At 43.9% G+C, this 10110-nt stretch overlaps 1 long non-coding RNA gene across 2 annotated transcripts in view; it reads right to left on the reverse strand.

The window, feature by feature from the left end:
• The window catches only part of LOC142803855 (uncharacterized), a 141242-nt gene extending 131922 nt beyond the window's left edge, over positions 1–9320 (reverse strand). Inside the window, exon 1 of one of the 2 annotated variants that reach the window (XR_012894332.1) lies at positions 9230–9320. This is a non-coding gene — a long non-coding RNA (uncharacterized LOC142803855). Of the gene's footprint in view, positions 1–9170 lie in introns of both variants that reach the window. The other variant, XR_012894331.1, reaches the window with a different exon arrangement.
• Positions 9321–10110: the final 790 nt, after the last annotated feature.

Below are 10110 nucleotides of genomic sequence, written 5' to 3' on the forward strand. Positions count from 1 at the left end.
TCACTCAGCATAGGATAAAAGGAGGACATTACAGTCTCTGAAGAATTTAACAGGTACACACCAACTAGTGCTCACTGTTGCTGCCAGTAGAAGGCCTTATTCTGAAATGTTTATCGCTATGTCCAGTACGTGAAGGTTTGTAAATGTTGATAAATAATGTAGATTAGTACTGAATGAATGATTGTTTACAATTGTTTGTGTTTGTAGGGTAAATGGTCCAATATCACAAAATATTCTAAAACATCTGAAAAAAAGTATTGAAGAGATCTATCTGAGTCTGCCACAATGAATTGGTATTAAGGTAAAAAACACAGCCCCCATTATTACAAAGTGAGTTGTGTTAGAGAAGCTTGCTCTCAAATTATCGGGTAACCCCCGAATCTTCCATACACACTCCTCTACCATCATATAAAGACGTGGCGGGTTTCCTTGGTGGCGAGCCCTCTTGGCTTCGGCCTGCTGGGCCGGCAAGCCGGAAATGCAGCGCCATTGCGAGCCCGCCGCACTGCTGCTTTGGTTTCTGGGGTGTTCATGTGGTAAGGATTATGGTGCGTAGCGGGGACGAAGAGCGTTCACTAATGATGTATTCGTTTGGCCGCTGCAGCCACAACAGCATTGACGTCACCTCCATCGTCACTAGATGCCTTATTTTAAATGCGAAGCGTTTCTTAGCGAACTTCGGCGTCTTTCACCGTATATATATATATATATATATATATAGATGTCTATCTGTCTATCCAGCTGACTACGACATTTAGCTCCCTTGGCTTTTTCAATAATGGGATCTATGCCAACATTGGTATGACATAACGTGACGGTACAAGGAGCATAGGTGACTGGTCAAAACATTAAAATCATTACTTGTATGTCATGAATGTCATAATTTACGCGTGATGTTCTTGCTGCTCTTGTGGTGGTTTCATACACAGGACATATTTGCAAAATTGTTACGGTATGATATGACTGCATGGCGAACATGAGAGGCAGGCCCTAACGCGGAAATCATGACATGCATGTCATGCAAGTTATGACTACATGTCATGCTCAGAGTGCGGTCGCGGACGTTTCGCTAGCTACACAAATACCAAATTTTGTATTACGTGACCTGAATGAATGGCGAAGGTATATGAGTGGTGTAAACTTGATAATCATCATATGCGCACCGTGTAAGGACATAACTGCATACCACGCTCATGATGCGCTCGTGACATAACACCAAACTAGGTGTTATGTTACGTGCATGGACATCGAAAATTAATTACACGTCCAAACATGATAATAATGACATGCGTGTTCTGTAAAACATGACGACATGTAAGAATAGCAGACTGGGCTTGTTGGTTTAACATATTTGCAGCTTAAGGCGCGAAAACGACACGGACGAAGAGAGACAGTACACACACACGGAGCGCCACTTCCAACAAAGATTTATTTCGAAAGAGCACAGAACATATATAGACACCGTGCGCGCCGTCACCGTGCCTTAATGCGCAGCCGCATTTAAGTAGCGTAACTCCTTTGGCGATAAAGAAATGGAGGCTACGCTGACGCACAGATCACCTAATTCGATTATTCTCTTGGCCTCAATGATTAGTCTTACTGATTTATCAGGGCTTCGGGCGACTACCGCGCAGGCGCTAAAGTTAGGAACGCAATGACAATCCCGGCAGTGAATTGCGAGGTGGCCCTCTCTGCCATTTCTGACGTTGTTATTATGCTGTCTTAGCCTATCATTCAGGCATTGCTCGGTATGGCCTACGTACCATCTACCACACGAACAGGGGAACTCGTAGACCACACCCTTCTGACAAATTACATACTTGTTCTGGTGGTTCACATTGCAGGCCGGAGCTTTCCTGAGAAAGGGGTTAGTCAACTTGCAGAGCCTGGAAAGTTTTAACGGCGCAGAGAAGACCACCTTTACATCAACCTGTTCGGCAATCTTTTTCAGATTATGGGATACGCGGTGTATATAAGGAATATACACCGCGTATCCCATAATCTGAAAAAGATTGCCGAACAGGTTGATGTAAAGGTGGTCTTCTCTGCGCCGTTAAAACTTTCCAGGCTCTGCAAGTTGACTAACCCCTTTCTCAGGAAAGCTCCGGCCTGCAATGTGAACCACCAGAACAAGTATGTAATTTGTCAGAAGGGTGTGGTCTACGAGTTCCCCTGTTCGTGTGGTAGATGGTACGTAGGCCATACCGAGCAATGCCTGAATGATAGGCTAAGACAGCATAATAACAACGTCAGAAATGGCAGAGAGGGCCACCTCGCAATTCACTGCCGGGATTGTCATTGCGTTCCTAACTTTAGCGCCTGCGCGGTAGTCGCCCGAAGCCCTGATAAATCAGTAAGACTAATCATTGAGGCCAAGAGAATAATCGAATTAGGTGATCTGTGCGTCAGCGTAGCCTCCATTTCTTTATCGCCAAAGGAGTTACGCTACTTAAATGCGGCTGCGCATTAAGGCACGGTGACGGCGCGCGCGGTGTCTATATATGTTCTGTGCTCTTTCGAAATAAATCTTTGTTGGAAGTGGCGCTCCGTGTGTGTGTACTGTCTCTCTTCGTCCGTGTCGTTTTCGCGCCTTAAGCTGCAAATATGTTAAACCAACAAGCCCAGTCTGCTATTCTTACATCGTATATTTCTAGTACATCGGGCTCTCTTTTATGTGTTTCCAATCCAAGCACCACAGTCGCGTTGATCGCCGTCGCCACATGCAAAGCTCGCATGCTGTCTTTCTGCAATCGTCACCGGATTTTGCCTGAGGACGTGAGGCTACTGTTCGGAGGCTTCAGCCCTTCAATGGGTCATGGGAAGCGCATCTGCAGCATCCTCAAGTCGGAATGGTCAAGGCAGGCACGCCTTTACCGAATACACCTTGAAGGCCAACTACACAGCTCATTGGGAGCGGAGCAAGCACAGCGGGCGTTTCGGCATTTCAGTCATCTGGCCAATCAGACAACCGAATCCCTCTGGCAGTGCACTTTGTCACAACTGCGAGCACATCATCGTCCAAAAGTGAAAACGGTACAAGTGAACAGAATCTACACCGAAGGAAACGTCACGTTACCAGAGGATATCTGCAAGGGTCTCGCCTTAGGGCCAAAGTTCGCCGTGCAGCCGCGGACCTCCGGTCCGGAGCTGCTCTCCTTGGTGCACAAGGTGTCTGGCCTAGCTCCCGCGAGTGAAATGGATAGATGTGTTTCTAGTGGTGTAGATGTACTTCTACGTGACCAACGGGAACCAAGGCGTCCTATTGTTCGTCGTTTGGCGTCCTACCTGAAAACGAACTCATACTGCGTTCTCCCTTCGGACAAGGAAGGTGGATTCGCCGTCTTCCCACGGGACCTTTACAAGGTGAAAGCGCTTGAAGCGTTGAGTTCTGTATTTCAATGCCGCGAGAACGTCCAGATCAACAAACTAAAAAGTGAAGCTAAAAAACTATGTGAGAGTATGAACCTTTCAAAGTTGGTTAGGGACGTCGCAAACAGCAAATCAGGCACTCTCGAGGTCTTCTTCAGTGCAAAGACTCATAAGGAGGGTTGCCCCCTCAGAGTAATCGTGTCAGAACGTAACACTTGGCAGAAATGCCTTGCCGTCTTCCTGCTCGATAAGTTCCGGCTTCTTAAGGTTGACGATCCCTATCGGGTGAAAGATTCCAGCGAAGTAGTAAACTTTCTTGCCGGGCAAGTAGGGGTAGCCCTCGACGCCTTTTCCATTGATCTGAAAGACTTGTATTATTCTATACCGAAAAATGCGTTGCTTCAGTGTGTTCAGGACAGCATTGACCAATACGGCCCCCTGTCATTTCAAAATGACGCAGGTATACCAGAGGGAAAATTCATGGCAATGCTAGAATTGTATTTGAGGTCGACTTTTGTAGAGTGGGACGGTAACCTATACCTGCAAAAGAGTGGCGTTTGTATAGGTTCCTGTTTAGCGCCATTTTTAAGTGACCTGTTTTTAGCTCGCGCAGGCAGGACCATTTCTAGCCTTCTCGAAGGTAGCGGTGTCATCAGGGTTTTTAGATTTGTAGATGATTTTTTAGTTCTCATAGACAAAAAGTTCATGGACACCGACCAAGTCGTTACTAACACCTTAACAATTTTTAGGCTTGTTTTATCGCCCTTAATAGTGACACACGAACTTTCGGTCGATTCGACTATAAGGTTTTTAGATCTTAGATTGTTTGTAACAACTGATCATACATGTTGGCAGTATGAGCCTCGTGCTAACAAACCATTACTACCCTTTAGCTCGTCCCATTCTAAGCTTGTCAAACGTAGCATCGCCAACATGTGCCTGCTGAATGCTTTCAAGAAATCCTGCCCACACAGAGCAGCAGACAGTTTCCTCAAGCAGGTTGACCGTCTTGAGCAGGCGGGCTATCCACAGCACACTTTGGTGTCAGTGGCGGAGAAGATTTTGAAGAAGTCGCGGAACTGCCACACAAGCGAAGGGTCACCCCAGGATAATGTTAAGCTTGCTGTGATTCCTTATATACACCGCGTATCCCATAATCTGAAAAAGATTGCCGAACAGGTTGATGTAAAGGTGGTCTTCTCTGCGCCGTTAAAACTTTCCAGGCTCTGCAAGTTGACTAACCCCTTTCTCAGGAAAGCTCCGGCCTGCAATGTGAACCACCAGAACAAGTATGTAATTTGTCAGAAGGGTGTGGTCTACGAGTTCCCCTGTTCGTGTGGTAGATGGTACGTAGGCCATACCGAGCAATGCCTGAATGATAGGCTAAGACAGCATAATAACAACGTCAGAAATGGCAGAGAGGGCCACCTCGCAATTCACTGCCGGGATTGTCATTGCGTTCCTAACTTTAGCGCCTGCGCGGTAGTCGCCCGAAGCCCTGATAAATCAGTAAGACTAATCATTGAGGCCAAGAGAATAATCGAATTAGGTGATCTGTGCGTCAGCGTAGCCTCCATTTCTTTATCGCCAAAGGAGTTACGCTACTTAAATGCGGCTGCGCATTAAGGCACGGTGACGGCGCGCGCGGTGTCTATATATGTTCTGTGCTCTTTCGAAATAAATCTTTGTTGGAAGTGGCGCTCCGTGTGTGTGTACTGTCTCTCTTCGTCCGTGTCGTTTTCGCGCCTTAAGCTGCAAATATGACGACATGCTAACGTTATAGTGCGCTCGTGGCAGTGAGCTCGCTGAAGCACGCTCATAGCATGCTCGCGGCCGCTTCGCTGGCTTCACATGTATAAAACTTGCTATTACGTGATGTGAATAGGAGGTGAAGGTAAATGGCACGTCCAAACATGAAAAGCATGATATTGTTAGGTAAAACACGACTGTATGCTACGCTCATAGTACGATCGCGGCCATTTGGCTAGCCGCACATATAACAAATTTGGTATTACGTGACGTGAATGGACGACAAAAAACACACATGCCAGGCGCAAACACTTTAATGATGACATGGAAGTCATGTAGGGCATAATTTATGTACACCTCGTAGCATTGGGATGATTTCAAATTGACATATCAACCATCCTCATCCATGCTTCGCATATCATTGGTTTCCACTGCACGTGGGGTCCGCCAATTTTCTTTTACGTGGTGCATTTATGGCTCCGTATATGTGAGTTCACCACACACACGCTTAAGAATGCCACGCGAAACACACATCAAGTGCACTAAGTTTTAGGGTTCCTGCGATGTCCACTTCCAAAATGTGTTCTCCTGCTGTCACCGCAGTAACCTGCAGGCAATTACGTGATAACGTGGTTGCCAGCTTGTGTCACATGATCCATCATCCTGGCCAGATCGCGCAACGCTCTGACTTCGAAGTCGGAGCAGTAGGGAGCGCTCCGAGTCACAGTTTGACGCTTTGAAAGAACAAAGCGAAGGTGTACCGAGTGCTTGAATCTCACCACTAGAACGCGTGGCCACTTTTCAGAGCACTATGAACCCCAGGTGGTTGAAATTTCCGGAGCCCTTCACTACGGCGTCTCTCATAATCATATGGTGGATTTTGCACGTTAAACCCCACATATAAATAAATCAATCAATCCATCAATCAATCAAGTTTTCAGAGCGCTCTAGTGTACTTGCAAACTCCAAACCGAATACGCCATGAGTAAACTTCAGCTAAGAGAAAGGGAGTCCACCTGGTTCTCTTTCTACAAAACTAGAGCACACGGCGCCGCTGGCGTGGCTCATCGCAGCGAGATCGCAGCTGCAAAGAGTACAATTACTCCTTAGGCGGTAGCAATGAAAACTAGTTTATATGCCGCTGCCGACGAACAAAGTGCGAGCATACGAAGATTGGCGAGCAAGCTCTCGAATAAGAAGAGCCGTGCTAGACCAGTGGTTACGGATCTACTCCGCTGTCCCGGTCGCTGCGGTGACATTCTGGTGGACGTAAAATTGTGGACGCCCGTGATATTACAGCGCGTTTTGAAAGCGTGCCAAGGAACCCGCAGATGGTCTAAATATCCGAAGCCCTCCACTACGACGCCTCTAATAGCCAAACGGCAATTTTGGGACTTAACACCGTAATAACTAATAATATCCAGAATATAACTTAAAAAGATAAAGCTGTGGTTTCAACTTTTCTCTTACGGTCGATGCATAGCAAACAAAGTCCATGCTTAAATTTTGGCCAAAATGGTGGCCGTTTCTAACTACGTTTTTATATAATGATGTGTTGATCTGCTATATTACTTTGTTCTGTATGTTCTGGTGCATCCTTCATTGGGCTGAACTTCGAGAGGAGCGCCGAAAATGCCATTTTTGTTCGGAAACAACAAGGGACACCACTCAATATATCAGTGATGATAACACAAATGCATGAAACAACGCCTATATCGGTAGTGCTGCTCATCTTAAGATTACCACTTAGGGTGCCATGTAAAATGGAGTCTGCTTTTATCTAAAAGCTGATCGTCAATAAGCAATTGCAATGTTCGATTTGCTCAAATTGATACATAAACTGAGCTGTGCATTATGGTGAATGCTTGGCTCAAGAAAATCTCTTTTATACCATGAGACATACAACGCTGTCATTCTTCAAAATGCTATGAGTAATCGAAGCATGTCAAAGTTGTGCATAGTCATTCTCATTTAGTAGGCGAAAGTACAGTATGACTTGTTCTTCAGTCTACAACAGCGAGAATGGAGAAGCACAGTGGGCGTGATCTTATCGAAATGATCTACTACAGTCCGGAACCTTCTCGAAACCTGCAGGCGCGGTTTGCGCCGAGAATCGTGTGGTGTTTCGGAACGATAACAAAAACTTGTGAAATGGAACGTGGCAATATACATGGATGGACGCAGTAAAGCCATAAACGGCTAGCCTTCTTTATTTCTAGCTGGTGTCCTTTCATTCGCTGGAACACGCAAGTACGCCTCGAAGTTTAGTAGTAATGATTGCCATTTTGAAGGTATTATTTGCTCCATGAAATAAGCGTGAGTGCTTATTTAAATTGGTTAGCACTGTTAGATACCTATAATTCTGACGAGTACTCCCTGCGAACCTTCACCTGCTCCGCGTGCATTATCAGTATTACATACAATTGGCTCACGCACCGAAAGTTGGGTGTGGTTTAAAATTGAGTTCGACTAAACTGTTGTTCTGTCTACACATCAGGAACAACATCGTTTTGCGATATTATTCTGATGTGATTCATAACGAAACCTAATGGGTTTTATATTGCACACAGAAGTGTTGGACATGCACTGTCCCAGCAATTTACAAATACAGAAAGGTTTAGTAAAGCAGAAAAGCTCTAGTTAACAAATGCGGTATGTACTTCTCACCACACTCTCTTTGTAATAAGTGGCTCTCATGAATCAGAAAAGCAAACTTCACGTGGTAATCATTTGTTTTTCACTACGAAAATGTTGAAGCACTTTCACATACATAAAGCATACTGCTTATTCACATGAGTTATTTTACGAACCTCAGTTTAGATTGTTCGACTTAGAACTATTTGTTAAAATACCCGAGAATTGTTCTATAGGAAATTTTTACAGGAGCCAACAATGATGTGCTTTAGGACCTACATAGTGCCATACCAACTCGCTAGTATTCACGTGAGCACATTCATTCTCTCAAACTTTTCTTATTTTCGCACGATTTCGTTGCTCATTCTCTACTGAAAGGGTCAGGCTTGAAAGGTGCTCTGCGACATAAATTGAAAAAAAAAGTGTGCTTTTATTCGCTCTTTCTACAATTGTAGAATGCACTATTACCGCTGCGTAAGTGCGCACACCAAAGGTAAAGCCCCTTCAACTCCTTCAATTTAATATTAGAGCGACGTACAATGGCTGTTTTTGTAATCGCAAGTGACGTTTCGCCACGTAGGAGTGACTACAATGGCCAGGCATTTTGATTGAGTTGACAGAACATCTCTAACATCTCTGATAGGACGTATCTAACAGTTATGTGGTCCCTTCTGGGCCACAGCATTGTGCGCTAAAAACTACCAAGGCATGTTTTAATATTGCTCACTTGCAATTAAATTTTTTTTAAGGGAAACAATATAAATAATCGTGAGGCGGTGCAAGGTACGCTGCACAAGACCGCCGTAAGAAAAAACTTCGGGTAAGCCTCTGTAAGCGGCTCGTGGTGGTTCGAACCTGCTTAAATCAGTCACAAACCAGTGCACGACCTGCCGTCATTGCTGGTTCGTTACGTTTGATTACTACTGTTGACTTGTTTTACCATTAACAAAATTTTGAAATCCTTGTGTCGTTCACTTGAGTATTTAGCAGTACACACCCTCATGCGCTGTAGAGGGCAGACGAAAATATTGTTGCCGGGCAAACCACACTCGCCATGGAACTTCCTGCCCTGACAAATTTAAATCATATAGTTAACGTTCGCTGCATCCATATCTGTTCAATTTTCTTTCGTTTTCAAAGTTACCCACCATCCTAAAATTTTGGCGTTGGTTCACGAATAGTACGTATTCACGAATTCTTTGCAATTTGCTGTTCTTAAAGTATTCACTTTGATTTGGCATGAAAACATTTCCTGCTTTTGTATAACACCTTCCCAGAAAAATGCTACATACAAAAAGTGCTTTGAAGCTCATACGTGTGAAGAGTAACTCAATAAATCACTAACATGATATCTCAATACTATAAAAAAACACCTAGAAGCACTATTTTCTTAAGTTTACAATTCTTAAATTACTTACAATGTTACAGCTAATGCAAGCGTTGTGAAGGAGCAGTAACATTTACTCTATGAACTCACCACTTTTTCGAGACCATTGCACACTTAAGCACTGCAGTGCTTTATCAATTACCAAAGAGAAAGAACACACTTTTTTTAGAAAAGAGGACGCTTAATGCACTCAATATGCTTGGTTCGCGGTTTTAGCACACGCAATAACTGTGCAATGAGACACGTTATTGTTCCCTTTTTCTTTGTTCGAGGTGCATAAGAGAAAAAGGTTCCCATATGCAGCTCATTGTTCTCAATTGTTAAAAATGAAAATTTATGTGAAAATTTTAAATTAAGCTTAACAATATTCTGCATGACCTAGGAGTAAAGCTGTTCAGTGCGATGGCCAATAATAAACAATGTGTTCACCCCAAGGTATGCATTCAGCTAGCTACACTGATAACACGTCACAAAGAATTATTTCGTGAGTTTAAATACCGTGGTCCAAATAAATCAAGAAACGAGTGATAAAGATCAGCCGTTGCAAAAGAATGTCAGCACATTTATGCTACTGTTTATAACATTTGTACAAACGCAAGAGAGGGAAAGTGAAAAAAAATGACCCTAACCCATCTGGGTTAACCTGAGTTATGCTTATTATACATTGCTTTATATGGACTTGGAATATTCATCAATATTGACCCGGGTAATATCGACGTCATTTTGTACAGCACTACGCATCTGGTTACACATACGCGATTAATGTGCAAAGTTTAAGCTGTAGGGTTCCCTACAAACGCAGCAACGACTTGTGCGAGAAACCACTCAAAATATATCTGGTAAGGTGCTGTATTCAGTTACATATGCTATAGATACACCGGACCAGTTTTATCGTTTATATAGGACGAAACATTGACGAAGTGTGTCTAAACTCTTTAAAAAGTTTACTTTCACAAATATATCCCGGCTGC

Source organism: Rhipicephalus microplus, chromosome 3, assembly GCF_043290135.1.
Source record: "Rhipicephalus microplus isolate Deutch F79 chromosome 3, USDA_Rmic, whole genome shotgun sequence".
In the NCBI taxonomy this organism is placed as follows: domain Eukaryota; kingdom Metazoa; phylum Arthropoda; class Arachnida; order Ixodida; family Ixodidae; genus Rhipicephalus; species Rhipicephalus microplus.